The sequence below is a fragment of the Eschrichtius robustus genome, chromosome 1, assembly GCF_028021215.1.
Source record: "Eschrichtius robustus isolate mEscRob2 chromosome 1, mEscRob2.pri, whole genome shotgun sequence".
Classification (NCBI taxonomy): domain Eukaryota; kingdom Metazoa; phylum Chordata; class Mammalia; order Artiodactyla; family Eschrichtiidae; genus Eschrichtius; species Eschrichtius robustus.
Genome location: NC_090824.1, coordinates 145,233,006 through 145,249,246, shown reverse-complemented (window position 1 = coordinate 145,249,246; position 16,241 = coordinate 145,233,006). Strand labels below are relative to the sequence as shown.

At 55.0% G+C, this 16,241-nt stretch overlaps 6 non-coding genes across 6 annotated transcripts; all 6 read right to left on the bottom strand.

Annotated features, from left to right (window-relative positions):
* Positions 1–594: 594 nt before the first annotated feature.
* LOC137777962 (small nucleolar RNA SNORD116) lies at positions 595–686 on the bottom strand. The gene has a single exon (XR_011076688.1). It is a non-coding gene; the product is annotated as a small nucleolar RNA SNORD116 (small nucleolar RNA).
* Positions 687–3,612: 2,926 nt separating this feature from the next.
* On the bottom strand, positions 3,613–3,704 carry LOC137754224 (small nucleolar RNA SNORD116). The gene has a single exon (XR_011071774.1). It is a non-coding gene; the product is annotated as a small nucleolar RNA SNORD116 (small nucleolar RNA).
* Positions 3,705–6,112: 2,408 nt separating this feature from the next.
* LOC137749983 (small nucleolar RNA SNORD116) lies at positions 6,113–6,204 on the bottom strand. Its single transcript, XR_011070339.1, has one exon. It is a non-coding gene; the product is annotated as a small nucleolar RNA SNORD116 (small nucleolar RNA).
* A 2,925-nt stretch (positions 6,205–9,129) lies between these two features.
* LOC137754097 (small nucleolar RNA SNORD116) lies at positions 9,130–9,221 on the bottom strand. The gene has a single exon (XR_011071729.1). It is a non-coding gene; the product is annotated as a small nucleolar RNA SNORD116 (small nucleolar RNA).
* A 2,407-nt stretch (positions 9,222–11,628) lies between these two features.
* Positions 11,629–11,720, bottom strand: LOC137750295 (small nucleolar RNA SNORD116). Its single transcript, XR_011070417.1, has one exon. It is a non-coding gene; the product is annotated as a small nucleolar RNA SNORD116 (small nucleolar RNA).
* A 2,926-nt stretch (positions 11,721–14,646) lies between these two features.
* On the bottom strand, positions 14,647–14,738 carry LOC137754095 (small nucleolar RNA SNORD116). The gene has a single exon (XR_011071727.1). It is a non-coding gene; the product is annotated as a small nucleolar RNA SNORD116 (small nucleolar RNA).
* Between the last annotated feature and the right edge of the window lie 1,503 nt (positions 14,739–16,241).

Sequence of the window (16,241 nt, the reverse complement as noted above, 5' to 3'; positions counted from 1 at the left end):
CCACCCCTCACCTAAGTAGCTTGATGTCCCCTGGATTTGCCTAAGGCATTTTCCAACCTCTCCACACACAACACACAAGCAGGACACAACCCAAGGAGGAGCCAACAGCGTCGCCCAAATCCGTGGGACGGTGGCCCATTTGATTTCCCCTGACCATCAGGGCAAACGTAAACTACATCCCACCTCCCAAGCTGAACATGACATAGAAGCCTGGCCTGGCCAGGACTCCTTCTCTGACCCTGAGTGCAGAGACTTCTGTTTCCTTGCGGGAACAAGGCAACGACCTGAGCTCGAGGGTGGCCTGTAGGTCTCGAGGGCAAGCCAGAGGAGTACCAGTGGCTCATGCTTCCTTTCATACCCGCATGCTGATGCTGACCGCGGCAGGGGATAGCAGTTTTGGCTAGACTCAGGTGCCCAGAGACGTCAAGTTGTCCTTAGCCTTCCCACGTAGATGGACATCCCAGGCTCCTCTCCACATGGCTCTTTCTGCACGAGAAGACCGCCACCCTCAACTTGAACAATGTTGCTGCGCGAGCCCACAGTAGCAAATGCGACATGGACCTCTCCCTAATTTTCCTTTGGGAGCCACGTGCTGGACCTCAGTTAGGATGAGAAGATGGTAGGTATTGCTCATTCATTTTGTTTAGATTTCGAAGGAATGCATTTATGGGAGTCATCACCGATCCATGCAGCTGCTCAAAGGCTGGACGTGCAAAGTCGCGGACTGTCAGCAAGCACAATCCTCTCAGCAGTAGGGAGCGGCCAGACTCGAGCCACGGGGCAGAAAGTGCACCCAAGTCTCAGGGCATCGGAGCTCGGGTGCCCCAGGAAGCGCCCGGAATGTGACGGTGTAGTCTCGCCGCACAAGTCCCCGTGGCCAAACATCTAGGATTCTTCAAAGAAGTTCCGTTTACCCCCACAAGGTTTCTACCAGGAACCTTGTCAAGCCAGAGGCGATGCCCTTGGGTCGTACAGAAAGCTATTGGCATTGGAGATATTCCAATGCCCAAACTGGCAGGGCAAACCCTTGCAGTAACTGGGTAACTTTCCCTGCCGCCTTGTATTTTCGACCCCGGGCCCGTCAGTGACATGACTGCGGAGAAACCTGAGACCCATTCATTGGTTCAGAGTGCCAAGCAGTGCATTTATGGGAGTCATCATCAATCCACCTGCTCAAAGGCTGCACGTTCAAAGTTGCAGGCTCCACCGCAGGGCAGTCAACGATCTCAATCATGTCAGCAGTCAGGAGCGGCCAGAGCCGACCCACGGGGCTGCCAATGGAGCTAAGGATCATGGCATCGGATCTTGGGTGCCACTGGAAGAGCCAAGAAGGTGAGGGTGTAGTCTCATTGCACAAGTCCCCGTGGCCAAACATCTAGGTTTCTGCAAAGAATTTCCACTCACCAGCACAAGGTTCCTACAAGGATCCTCAAGTACTTCACGCCAAAATCACTCTGAGACTCTTTTGCCTCGACTTGCCTCAACTTGCCGCACTGTCCTCACTTCTCCAGGTACCATGGACTATACAGAGGGCCCCATGCTGCTGCAGGTGTTTGTTCCCGGGCACTCCACCACCTGCCTCAGTGTGACAGAACACAGGGATGTTTGAGAAAAGTGAACGGGGGCACAGAGGCAAAGGGTGATACCGCCCAGCGATGTGCGCTCTATCTCCCCTCAACATTTCATTTGCAGCCCATCATGTCTGTGTGTCCACAGCCAAACGTGAATGCTTCGTGGCACGGATGCCTTCAGAGTGCACGGGCATCAACACAAAGAGCACAGCCGTCCATCAAACCCCTGGTATGGGCCTTGAACTTCCCCGCCTGAGGCGCCTCCCCACCGAAACAGCATAGGGATGTCATCGTGAACCGCTGAGACACCCTCAGGGGAAATGGCATTACTCAGCGTAAGAGCCACTGCCCTCTGGGGAAGCAAACCACTCCTGGCGCATACGCTTCCACACAGTGGACTCACCGTCAAGGGGAAATGTGGTCCCTGAGATCTTCCACAAGGGAACGGCCCTTGGCCAAATGGGACGACCTCCCACAAAAGCAGCTTGTAGGGACCGGTGACAAAACACACCAGAGGAACTCCTGGACTGAACAATGGAGATTCACCTGTAGCCATACTTCCTGGCCTGCTGCCAAGACTGGCAACCTACCCTTGGCCCACACACAAAGCTAATGGCATGGGAACCATTCCGATGCTCAACGCGGCGGGGAAACCCTTGCAGCAATGGTGTAACTTGCAGTGGTGTCTGGTACTTTCACACTCTGGGACCATCAGTGACGTGACATTGGGGAAACCGTGAGGCCCAGGTACTCTGCAAGCAACTTGTTACCCACAGCCATGCAAAGAGAAAACCCAGACAACAGCCTAGACACTTGAACCGGTATGACTTGTCTGGCCTTTGGCCAGGCTCGCCGGATACCACAGTCTCGACGCACCAGCGGGTGGCAGGAAAAATGACACCCACGCCACACATCCTCTCCTGCCCTTAAAACTGTAGCCTTTCCTTGGCAGCCGACTCCCTTGTTTCTGCATGGTTGCGCCCAATGACCTCCTGGTAGAGCTCCAATCCTCAGGGAACGCTATGTGGGCCGGGTAGAGAAATGATGCTTGGCTGTCCTCAGGAACACCTTCACGTCTTCAACACAGGGGGAACGTGGCCAGACAGGGACAAAACACCCCAAGGCCTCCAAATCGGCCCCCATGAGAAGACACCATACTGTGCCATGAAGGCAACCTTTCGCTGGACAAGGACCCGCCATGAAGCAAATCGGCCAAGGAGAGGAAAGAGGAGGGACAGTCCACAAATGTGCTCCCGTATTCTCTCCCTACACGTGCTTCCAGATGCTCCTGAGGGAATCCCAAATGTGTTCCGGGAACCCCATGGCCACCGTCGATCTATCCACCCACCAGTAAACCTGTGGGCTTAGCCAGCCATCTCACGTCTCTCTTTCACTCGCCTTACCTTAATCTCTCTCCACCGGGATCCCAACGTGTCACGGCAAGATGCCAGAGCCACCCCTCACCAAGGAAGCTTGCCGTGACCAAGCTTGACTAAGGCATTTTCCAGCCCCTTCACACAGCACACACAAGCAGGACACAACCCGAGGAGGAGCCATCAGATTGCCTAAACTCCCAGGAACAGTGGCCCATTTGATTTCTCCCCTCATCAGGAGAAACCTAAATTGCATATGGTCTCCCAAGCAGAACATGACAAAGAAGCCTGCCCTAGGCCTGGAATCCTGTTCTGACCCTGAGCCTACAGACTTCTGTTTCTTTGAGGCCACAAGGCAATGACCAGCAGATGGGGGCAGCCTGTTGAACTCAAGCGCAGGTGGCAGAACCAGCAATGGCGCACGCTTCCTCTCCTACCTGCATGCTGAACCGTGGCAGGGGACAGCAGTCCTGGCTAGACCAAGGAACCCAGAGACGGCACGGTGTCCCACGCCTTCCCGAAGGATTGGCATCCCAGGCTCCTTTCCCAATTGCTCTTATCCCCATGAGATGACCACAACCCTCAACTTGAACAACGTGGCTGTGGACACCCACGGCCGCAAATCCAATGTGAACCTCTCCCTACTTTCCTTTTGGGAGCCACGTGCTGGACCTCAGTTCCAACGAGGAGATGGTAGGAATTTCTCCCTCATTTTGTTCAGATTTCCAAGGAATGCATTTGTGGGAGTCATCATCGATCCAAGCACATGCTCAAACGTTGGACATGCAAAGTTGCAGATTCCACCATGGGACGGCCAGCGAGCTGAATCATATCAGCGTACAGAAGTGGCCAGAGCCGAGCCATGGGTCAGGAAATGCAGCCAGTTCTCAGGGCATCAAAGCTCGTGTTCCCCGAGAAAAAACCAGAAGGTGAGGATGTAGCCCCGGTGCACACGTTCCCGTCGCCAAACCTTTAGGTTTAGCACAGAAGTGTCGCTTACCGCAACAAGGGTTAAAGCAGGATCCTCATGGAATGCACGCCAGGACCCCTCCGAGACTCCTTCGCCTGGCCTCGCCTTGCCACGCCGTCCTCCTTTCAACGGGCATCAGGGATTATACGGATGGCCCCAGGCTGCTGCTGGCATTCTTTCCCTGGCATTCCACCTGGCTCGGGTGAGAGAACACACGCAGGCTTGAGGAGGGTGCACGGGCGCAGCGAGGGAAAGGTCGATACCACCCAGTGATGTGTGTTCTATCTCTCCTCAACATTTCATTTGCTGTCCATCTTGCCTGTGTTTACTCACCCAAACGTGAAAGCATCGTGGCACATGCGCCTACATAGCGTGTGGCCATCAGGACAAAGAGCGCCGCCGACCAACAAGACCCTGGCCTCGGGCCCTGAAATTCCTCTCCTGAGCAATCTGCCCTGCATCACAGCAAAACGATGTCTTCCTGATCCCCTGAGACACCCTCAGGACAACTGGGCCCCCTCAGCCTAAGAACAAGTGCCCTCTTTGGCAACAAACACGGCCTTGGCACTTTTGATTCCACACAGTGGACACACCCTCAAGGGGAGAGATCTTCCACAAGGGAAGGGCCCTTGGCCGAATATGACGACCTCCATCAAAAGCTGCTCGTAGGGACCCGTGACAAAGGGCACCTGAGGAACGCCTGGACTGATCAAGGGAGACTCACCAGCAGGCATACTTCCTGGTCTCCTGCCAAGCCAGAGGAACTTCCTAGGACCGCCACCAAAGCTAATGGCAAGGGAGCCATTCCAATGCCCAAAGTGGCGGGGCAAACCCTTGCAGCAACTGGGTATCTTATCGTAGCACCTTGCACATTGTCTTTCTTCCCTTCAAGGACAAGACCTTGGAGAAACCATGAGACCCAGGTCCTCCAGAACCAACGTGTCACCCACAGCCGTGCAATGAGGGAACGCCTCCAACATCCTGGACCCTTGAACCGGCATGACTTCTCTGGCTTGAAGCCATGCATGCTGGAGATCACAGGCTCGCAGTACCAGAAGGCGGCAGGACAAAATGACCCCTGCAGCACACTTTCACTCCAGCCCTTAAACCTGTAGCATTTCCTTGGCAGCCAACTCTCTTCTTTCTGCATGGTTGGGCCCAAAGACCTCCGGGGAGAGCTCCAAACCTCAGGGAATGCTATGCCGACTGGGTATAGCAATGACGCTGGGCTGTCCTAAGGAACACCTTAACATCCTCAACATAGGGGCAAGGAGGCCACACAGGGACAAAACATCCCAACGGCTCCAAATCGGGCCCAGTGAGAAGACACCATACTGTGCCGTGAAGGCACCATTCACTGGAACAAGGACCCGCCGTGAAGCACATTGAGAAAGGAGAGGAAAAGGTTGGGATGGTCCATGAATGTGCACCTGTATTCCTTCCCTACACGGGACTCCAAATGCTCCTGAAGATATCCCAAAAGAGTTCCGGGAACCCTATGTCCACCGACCATCTATCCACCCAACAGTAAGCCTGTGGGCTTAGCCAACACTCTCACGTGTATTTCCCGCTCGCCTTGCCTTCCTCTCTCCACCAGGACCCAAACGAATCCACCCCTCACCTAAGTAGCTTGATGTCCCCTGGATTTGCCTAAGGCATTTTCCAACCTCTCCACACACAACACACAAGCAGGACACAACCCAAGGAGGAGCCAACAGCGTCGCCCAAATCCGTGGGACGGTGGCCCATTTGATTTCCCCTGACCATCAGGGCAAACGTAAACTACATCCCACCTCCCAAGCTGAACATGACATAGAAGCCTGGCCTGGCCAGGACTCCTTCTCTGACCCTGAGTGCAGAGACTTCTGTTTCCTTGCGGGAACAAGGCAACGACCTGAGCTCGAGGGTGGCCTGTAGGTCTCGAGGGCAAGCCAGAGGAGTACCAGTGGCTCATGCTTCCTTTCATACCCACATGCTGACCGCGGCAGGGGATAGCAGTTTTGGCTAGACTCAGGTGCCCAGAGGCGTCAAGTTGTCCTTAGCCTTCCCACGTAGATGGACATCCCAGGCTCCTCTCCACATGGCTCTTTCTGCACGAGAAGCCCGCCACCCTCAACTTGAACAATGTTGCTGCGCAAGCCCACGGTAGCAAATGCGACATGGACCTCTCCCTAATTTTCCTTTGGGAGCTACGTGCTGGACCTCAGGTAGGATGAGAAGATGGTAGGTATTGCTCATTCATTTTGTTTAGATTTCGAAGGAATGCATTTATGGGAGTCATCACCGATCCACGCAGCTGCTCAAAGGCTGGACGTGCAAAGTCGCGGACTGTCAGCAAGCACAATCCTCTCAGCAGTAGGGAGCGGCCAGACTCGAGCCACGGGGCAGAAAGTGCACCCAAGTCTCAGGGCATCGGAGCTCGGGTGCCCCAGGAAGCGCCCGGAATGTGACGGTGTAGTCTCGCCGCACAAGTCCCCGTGGCCAAACATCTAGGTTTCTTCAAAGAAGTTCCGTTTACCCCCACAAGGTTTCTACCAGGAACCTTGTCAAGCCAGAGGCGATGCCCTTGGGTCGTACAGAAAGCTATTGGCATTGGAGATATTCCAATGCCCAAACTGGCAGGGCAAACCCTTGCAGCAACTGGGTAACTTTCCCTGCCGCCTTGTGTTTTCGCCCCCGGGCCCGTCAGTGACATGACTGCGGAGAAACCTGAGACCCATTCATTGGTTCAGAGTGCCAAGCAGTGCATTTATGGGAGTCATCATCAATCCACCTGCTCAAAGGCTGCACGTTCAAAGTTGCAGGCTCCACCGCAGGGCAGCCAACGATCTCAATCATGTCAGCAGTCAGGAGCGGCCAGAGCCGACCCACGGGGCTGCCATTGGAGCTAAGGATCATGGCATCGGATCTCGGGTGCCACTGGAAGAGCCAAGAAGGTGAGGGTGTAGTCTCAGGGCACAAGTCCCCGTGGCCAAACATCTAGGTTTCTGCAAAAATTTCCACTCACCAGCACAAGGTTCCTACGAGGATCCTCAAGTACTTCACGCCAAAATCACTCTGAGACTCTTTTGCCTCGACTTGCCTCAACTTGCCACACTGTCCTCACTTCTCCAGGTACCATGGACTATACAGAGGGCCCCATGCTGCTGCAGGTGTTTGTTCCCGGGCACTCCACCACCTGCCTCAGTGTGACAGAACACAGGGATGTTTGAGAAAAGTGAACGGGGGCACAGAGGCAAAGGGTGATACCGCCCAGCGATGTGCGCTCTATCTCCCCTCAACATTTCATTTGCAGCCCATCATGTCTGTGTGTCCACAGCCAAACGTGAATGCTTCGTGGCACGCATGCCTTCTGAGTGCACGGGCATCAACACAAAGAGCACGGCCGTCCATCAAACCCCTGGTATGGGCCTTGAACTTCCCCGCCTGAGCCGCCTCCCCACCGACACAGCATAGGGATGTCACCCTGAACCGCTGAGACACCCTCAGGGGAAATGGGATTACTCAGCGTAAGAGCCACTGCCCTCTGGGGAACCAAACCACTCCTGGCGCATACGCTTCCACACAGTGGACTCACCCTCAAGGGGAAATGTGGTCCCTGAGATCTTCCACAAGGGAACGGCCCTTGGCCAAATGGGACGACCTCCCACAAAAGCAGCTTGTAGGGACCGGTGACAAAACACACCAGAGGAACTCCTGGACTGAACAATGGAGATTCACCTGTAGCCATACTTCCTGGCCTGCTGCCAAGACTGGCAACCTACCCTTGGCCCACACACAAAGCTAATGTCATGGGAACCATTCCGATGCTCAACGCGGCGGGGAAACCCTTGCAGCAATGGCGTAACTTGCAGTGGTGTCTGGTACTTTCACACTCTGGGACCATCAGTGACGTGACATTGGGGAAACCGTGAGGCCCAGGTACTCTGCAAGCAACTTGTTACCCACAGCCATGCAACGAGAGAACCCAGACAACAGCCTAGACACTTGAACCGGTATGACTTGTCTGGCCTGTGGCCAGGCTCGCCAGATACCACAGTCTCGACGCACCAGCGGGTGGCAGGAAAAATGACACCCACGCCACACATCCTCTCCTGCCCTTAAAACTGTAGCCTTTCCTTGGCAGCCGACTCCCTTGTTTCTGCATGGTTGCTGCCAATGACCTCCTGGTAGAGCTCCAATCCTCAGGGAACGCTATGTGGGCCGGGTATAGAAATGATGCTTGGCTGTCCTCAGGAACACCTTCACGTCTTCAACACAGGGGAAACGTGGCCAGACAGGGACAAAACACCCCAAGGCCTCCAAATCGGCCCCCATGAGAAGACACCATACTGTGCCATGAAGGCAACCTTTCACTGGACAAGGACCCGCCATGAAGCAAATCGGCCAAGGAGAGGAAAGAGGCGGGACAGTCCACAAATGTGCTCCCGTATTCTCTCCCTACACGTGCCTCCAGATGCTCCTGAGGGAATCCCAAATGTGTTCCGGGAACCCCATGGCCACCGTCGATCTATCCACCCACCAGTAAACCTGTGGGCTTAGCCAGCCATCTCACGTCTCTCTTTCACTCGCCTTACCTTAATCTCTCTCCACCGGGATCCCAACGTGTCACGGCAAGATGCCAGAGCCACCCCTCACCAAGGAAGCTTGCCGTGACCAAGCTTGACTAAGGCATTTTCCAGCCCCTTCACACAGCACACACAAGCAGGACACAACCCGAGGAGGAGCCATCAGATTGCCTAAACTCCCAGGAACAGTGGCCCATTTGATTTCTCCCCTCATCAGGAGAAACCTAAATTGCATATGGTCTCCCAAGCAGAACATGACAAAGAAGCCTGCCCTAGGCCTGGAATCCTGTTCTGACCCTGAGCCTACAGACTTCTGTTTCTTTGAGGCCACAAGGCAATGACCAGCCGGTGGGGGCAGCCTGTAGAACTCAAGCGCAGGTGGCAGAACCAGCAATGGCGCACGCTTCCTCTCCTACCTGCATGCTGAACCGTGGCAGGGGACAGCAGTCCTGGCTAGACCAAGGAACCCAGAGACGGCACGGTGTCCCACGCCTTCCCGAAGGATTGGCATCCCAGGCTCCTTTCCCAATTGCTCTTCTCCCCATGAGATGACCACAACCCTCAACTTGAACAACGTGGCTGTGGACACCCACGGCCGCAAATGCAATGTGAACCTCTCCCTACATTCCTTTTGGGAACCACGTGCTGGACCTCAGTTCCAACGAGGAGATGGTAGGGATTTCTCCCTCATTTTGTTCAGATTTCCAAGGAATGCGTTTGTGGGAGTCATCATCGATCCAAGCACATGCTCAAACGTTGGACATGCAAAGTTGCAGATTCCACCATGGGACGGCCAGCGAGCTGAATCATATCAGCGTACAGAAGTGGCCAGAGCCGAGCCATGGGTCAGGAAATGCAGCCAGTTCTCAGGGCATCAAAGCTCGTGTTCCCCGAGAAAAAACCAGAAGGTGAGGATGTAGCCCCGGTGCACACGTTCCCGTCGCCAAACCTTTAGGTTTAGCGCAGAAGTGTCGCTTACCGCAACAAGGGTTAAAGCAGGATCCTCATGGAATGCACGCCAGGACCCCTCCGAGACTCCTTCGCCTGGCCTCGCCTTGCCACGCCGTCCTCCTTTCAACGGGCATCAGGGATTATACGGATGGCCCCAGGCTGCTGCTGGCATTCTTTCCCTGGCATTCCACCTGGCTCGGGTGAGAGAACACACGCAGGCTTGAGGAGGGTGCACGGGCGCAGCGAGGGAAAGGTCGATACCACCCAGTGATGTGTGTTCTATCTCTCCTCAACATTTCATTTGCTGTCCATCTTGCCTGTGTTTACTCACCCAAACGTGAAAGCATCGTGGCACATGCGCCTACATAGCGTGTGGCCATCAGGACAAAGAGCGCCGCCGACCAACAAGACCCTGGCCTCGGGCCCTGAAATTCCTCTCCTGAGCAATCTGCCCTGCATCACAGCAAAACGATGTCTTCCTGATCCCCTGAGACACCCTCAGGACAACTGGGCCCCCTCAGCCTAAGAACAAGTGCCCTCTTTGGCAACAAACACGGCCTTGGCACTTATGATTCCACACAGTGGACACACCCTCAAGGGGAGAGATCTTCCACAAGGGAAGGGCCCTTGGCCGAATATGAAGACCTCCATCAAAAGCGGCTCGTAGGGACCCGTGACAAAGGGCACCTGAGGAACGCCTGGACTGATCAAGGGAGACTCACCAGCAGGCATACTTCCTGGTCTCCTGCCAAGCCAGAGGAACTTCCTAGGACCGCCACCAAAGCTAATGGCAAGGGAGCCATTCCAATGCCCAAAGTGGCGGGGCAAACCCTTGCAGCAACTGGGTATCTTATCGTAGCACCTTGCACATTGTCTTTCTTCCCTTCAAGGACAAGACCTTGGAGAAACCATGAGACCCAGGTCCTCCAGAACCAACGTGTCACCCACAGCCGTGCAATGAGGGAACGCCTCCAACATCCTGGACCCTTGAACCGGCATGACTTCTCTGGCTTGAAGCCATGCATGCTGGAGATCACAGGCTCGCAGCACCAGAAGGCGGCAGGACAAAATGACCCCTGCAGCACACTTTCACTCCAGCCCTTAAACCTGTAGCATTTCCTTGGCAGCCAACTCGCTTCTTTCTGCATGGTTGCGCCCAAAGACCTCCGGGGAGAGCTCCAAACCTCAGGGAATGCTATGCCGACTGGGTATAGCAATGACGCTGGGCTGTCCTAAGGAACACCTTAACATCCTCAACATAGGGGCAAGGAGGCCACACAGGGACAAAACATCCCAACGGCTCCAAATCGGGCCCAGTGAGAAGACACCATACTGTGCCGTGAAGGCACCATTCACTGGAACAAGGACCCGCCGTGAAGCACATTGAGAAAGGAGAGGAAAAGGTTGGGATGGTCCATGAATGTGCACCTGTATTCCTTCCCTACACGGGACTCCAAATGCTCCTGAAGATATCCCAAAAGAGTTCCGGGAACCCTATGTCCACCGACCATCTATCCACCCAACAGTAAGCCTGTGGGCTTAGCCAACACTCTCACGTGTATTTCCCGCTCGCCTTGCCTTCCTCTCTCCACCAGGACCCAAACGAATCCACCCCTCACCTAAGTAGCTTGATGTCCCCTGGATTTGCCTAAGGCATTTTCCAACCTCTCCACACACAACACACAAGCAGGACACAACCCAAGGAGGAGCCAACAGCGTCGCCCAAATCCGTGGGACGGTGGCCCATTTGATTTCCCCTGACCATCAGGGCAAACGTAAACTACATCCCACCTCCCAAGCTGAACATGACATAGAAGCCTGGCCTGGCCAGGACTCCTTCTCTGACCCTGAGTGCAGAGACTTCTGTTTCCTTGCGGGAACAAGGCAACGACCTGAGCTCGAGGGTGGCCTGTAGGTCTCGAGGGCAAGCCAGAGGAGTACCAGTGGCTCATGCTTCCTTTCATACCCGCATGCTGACCGCGGCAGGGGATAGCAGTTTTGGCTAGACTCAGGTGCCCAAGACGTCAAGTTGTCCTTAGCCTTCCCACGTAGATGGACATCCCAGGCTCCTCTCCACATGGCTCTTTCTGCACGAGAAGCCCGCCACCCTCAACTTGAACAATATTGCTGCGCGAGCCCACAGTAGCAAATGCGACATGGACCTCTCCCTAATTTTCCTTTGGGAGCTACGTGCTAGACCTCAGTTAGGATGAGAAGATGGTAGGTATTGCTCATTCATTTTGTTTAGATTTCGAAGGAATGCATTTATGGGAGTCATCACCGATCCACGCAGCTGCTCAAAGGCTGGACGTGCAAAGTCGCGGACTGTCAGCAAGCACAATCCTCTCAGCAGTAGGGAGCGGCCAGACTCGATCCACGGGGCAGAAAGTGCACCCAAGTCTCAGGGCATCGGAGCTCGGGTGCCCCAGGAAGCGCCCGGAATGTGACGGTGTAGTCTCGCCGCACAAGTCCCCGTGGCCAAACATCTAGGTTTCTTCAAAGAAGTTCCGTTTACCCCCACAAGGTTTCTACCAGGAACCTTGTCAAGCCAGAGGTGATGCCCTTGGGTCGTACAGAAAGCTATTGGCATTGGAGATATTCCAATGCCCAAACTGGCAGGGCAAACCCTTGCAGCAACTGGGTAACTTTCCCTGCCGCCTTGTGTTTTTGCCCCCGGGCCCGTCAGTGACATGACTGCGGAGAAACCTGAGACCCATTCATTGGTTCAGAGTGCCAAGCAGTGCATTTATGGGAGTCATCATCAATCCACCTGCTCAAAGGCTGCACGTTCAAAGTTGCAGGCTCCACCGCAGGGCAGCCAACGATGTCAATCATGTCAGCAGTCAGGAGCGGCCAGAGCCGACCCACGGGGCTGCCATTGGAGCTAAGGATCATGGCATCGGATCTCGGGTGCCACTGGAAGAGCCAAGAAGGTGAGGGTGTAGTCTCAGGGCACAAGTCCCCGTGGCCAAACATCTAGGTTTCTGCAAAGAATTTCCACTCACCAGCACAAGGTTCCTACGAGGATCCTCAAGTACTTCACGCCAAAATCACTCTGAGACTCTTTTGCCTCGACTTGCCTCAACTTGCCACACTGTCCTCACTTCTCCAGGTACCATGGACTATACAGAGGGCCCCATGCTGCTGCAGGTGTTTGTTCCCGGGCACTCCACCACCTGCCTCAGTGTGACAGAACACAGGGATGTTTGAGAAAAGTGAACGGGGGCACAGAGGCAAAGGGTGATACCGCCGAGCGATGTGCGCTCTATATCCCCTCAACATTTCATTTGCAGCCCATCATGTCTGTGTGTCCACAGCCAAACGTGAATGCTTCGTGGCACGCATGCCTTCTGAGTGCACGGGCATCAACACAAAGAGCACGGCCGTCCATCAAACCCCTGGTATGGGCCTTGAACTTCCCCGCCTGAGCCGCCTCCCCACCGACACAGCATAGGGATGTCACCCTGAACCACTGAGACACCCTCAGGGGAAATGGGATTACTCAGCGTAAGAGCCACTGCCCTCTGGGGAACCAAACCACTCCTGGCGCATTCGCTTCCACACAGTGGACTCACCCTCAAGGGGAAATGTGGTCCCTGAGATCTTCCACAAGGGAACGGCCCTTGGCCAAATGGGACGACCTCCCACAAAAGCAGCTTGTAGGGACCGGTGACAAAACACACCAGAGGAACTCCTGGACTGAACAATGGAGATTCACCTGTAGCCATACTTCCTGGCCTGCTGCCAAGACTGGCAACCTACCCTTGGCCCACACACAAAGCTAATGGCATGGGAACCATTCCGATGCTCAACGCGGCGGGGAAACCCTTGCAGCAATGGCGTAACTTGCAGTGGTGTCTGGTACTTTCACACTCTGGGACCATCAGTGACGTGACATTGGGGAAACCGTGAGGCCCAGGTACTCTGCAAGCAACTTGTTACCCACAGCCATGCAACGAGAGAACCCAGACAACAGCCTAGACACTTGAACCGGTATGACTTGTCTGGCCTGTGGCCAGGCTCGCCAGATACCACAGTCTCGACGCACCAGCGGGTGGCAGGAAAAATGACACCCACGCCACACATCCTCTCCTGCCCTTAAAACTGTAGCCTTTCCTTGGCAGCCGACTCCCTTGTTTCTGCATGGTTGCTGCCAATGACCTCCTGGTAGAGCTCCAATCCTCAGGGAACGCTATGTGGGCCGGGTATAGAAATGATGCTTGGCTGTCCTCAGGAACACCTTCACGTCTTCAACACAGGGGAAACGTGGCCAGACAGGGACAAAACACCCCAAGGCCTCCAAATCGGCCCCCATGAGAAGACACCATACTGTGCCATGAAGGCAACCTTTCACTGGACAAGGACCCGCCATGAAGCAAATCGGCCAAGGAGAGGAAAGAGGCGGGACAGTCCACAAATGTGCTCCCGTATTCTCTCCCTACACGTGCCTCCAGATGCTCCTGAGGGAATCCCAAATGTGTTCCGGGAACCCCATGGCCACCGTCGATCTATCCACCCACCAGTAAACCTGTGGGCTTAGCCAGCCATCTCACGTCTCTCTTTCACTCGCCTTACCTTAATCTCTCTCCACCGGGATCCCAACGTGTCACGGCAAGATGCCAGAGCCACCCCTCACCAAGGAAGCTTGCCGTGACCAAGCTTGACTAAGGCATTTTCCAGCCCCTTCACACAGCACACACAAGCAGGACACAACCCGAGGAGGAGCCATCAGATTGCCTAAACTCCCAGGAACAGTGGCCCATTTGATTTCTCCCCTCATCAGGAGAAACCTAAATTGCATATGGTCTCCCAAGCAGAACATGACAAAGAAGCCTGCCCTAGGCCTGGAATCCTGTTCTGACCCTGAGCCTACAGACTTCTGTTTCTTTGAGGCCACAAGGCAATGACCAGCCGGTGGGGGCAGCCTGTAGAACTCAAGCGCAGGTGGCAGAACCAGCAATGGCGCACGCTTCCTCTCCTACCTGCATGCTGAACCGTGGCAGGGGACAGCAGTCCTGGCTAGACCAAGGAACCCAGAGACGGCACGGTGTCCCACGCCTTCCCGAAGGATTGGCATCCCAGGCTCCTTTCCCAATTGCTCTTCTCCCCATGAGATGACCACAACCCTCAACTTGAACAACGTGGCTGTGGACACCCACGGCCGCAAATGCAATGTGAACATCTCCCTACTTTCCTTTTGGGAACCACGTGCTGGACCTCAGTTCCAACGAGGAGATGGTAGGGATTTCTCCCTCATTTTGTTCAGATTTCCAAGGAATGCGTTTGTGGGAGTCATCATCGATCCAAGCACATGCTCAAACGTTGGACATGCAAAGTTGCAGATTCCACCATGGGACGGCCAGCGAGCTGAATCATATCAGCGTACAGAAGTGGCCAGAGCCGAGCCATGGGTCAGGAAATGCAGCCAGTTCTCAGGGCATCAAAGCTCGTGTTCCCCGAGAAAAAACCAGAAGGTGAGGATGTAGCCCCGGTGCACACGTTCCCGTCGCCAAACCTTTAGGTTTAGCGCAGAAGTGTCGCTTACCGCAACAAGGGTTAAAGCAGGATCCTCATGGAATGCACGCCAGGAACCCTCCGAGACTCCTTCGCCTGGCCTCGCCTTGCCACGCCGTCCTCCTTTCAACGGGCATCAGGGATTATACGGATGGCCCCAGGCTGCTGCTGGCATTCTTTCCCTGGCATTCCACCTGGCTCGGGTGAGAGAACACACGCAGGCTTGAGGAGGGTGCACGGGCGCAGCGAGGGAAAGGTCGATACCACCCAGTGATGTGTGTTCTATCTCTCCTCAACATTTCATTTGCTGTCCATCTTGCCTGTGTTTACTCACCCAAACGTGAAAGCATCGTGGCACATGCGCCTACATAGCGTGTGGCCATCAGGACAAAGAGCGCCGCCGACCAACAAGACCCTGGCCTCGGGCCCTGAAATTCCTCTCCTGAGCAATCTGCCCTGCATCACAGCAAAACGATGTCTTCCTGATCCCCTGAGACACCCTCAGGACAACTGGGCCCCCTCAGCCTAAGAACAAGTGCCCTCTTTGGCAACAAACACGGCCTTGGCACTTTTGATTCCACACAGTGGACACACCCTCAAGGGGACAGATCTTCCACAAGGGAAGGGCCCTTGGCCGAATATGACGACCTCCATCAAAAGCTGCTCGTAGGGACCCGTGACAAAGGGCACCTGAGGAACGCCTGGGCTGATCAAGGGAGACTCACCAGCAGGCATACTTCCTGGTCTCCTGCCAAGCCAGAGGAACTTCCTAGGACCGCCACCAAAGCTAATGGCAAGGGAGCCATTCCAATGCCCAAAGTGGCGGGGCAAACCCTTGCAGCAACTGGGTATCTTATCGTAGCACCTTGCACATTGTCTTTCTTCCCTTCAAGGACAAGACCTTGGAGAAACCATGAGACCCAGGTCCTCCAGAACCAACGTGTCACCCACAGCCGTGCAATGAGGGAACGCCTCCAACATCCTGGACCCTTGAACCGGCATGACTTCTCTGGCTTGAAGCCATGCATGCTGGAGATCACAGGCTCGCAGCACCAGAAGGCGGCAGGACAAAATGACCCCTGCAGCACACTTTCACTCCAGCCCTTAAACCTGTAGCATTTCCTTGGCAGCCAACTCGCTTCTTTCTGCATGGTTGGGCCCAAAGACCTCCGGGGAGAGCTCCAAACCTCAGGGAATGCTATGCCGACTGGGTATAGCAATGACGCTGGGCTGTCCTAAGGAACACCTTAACAACCTCAACATAGGGGCAAGGAGGCCACACAGGGACAAAACA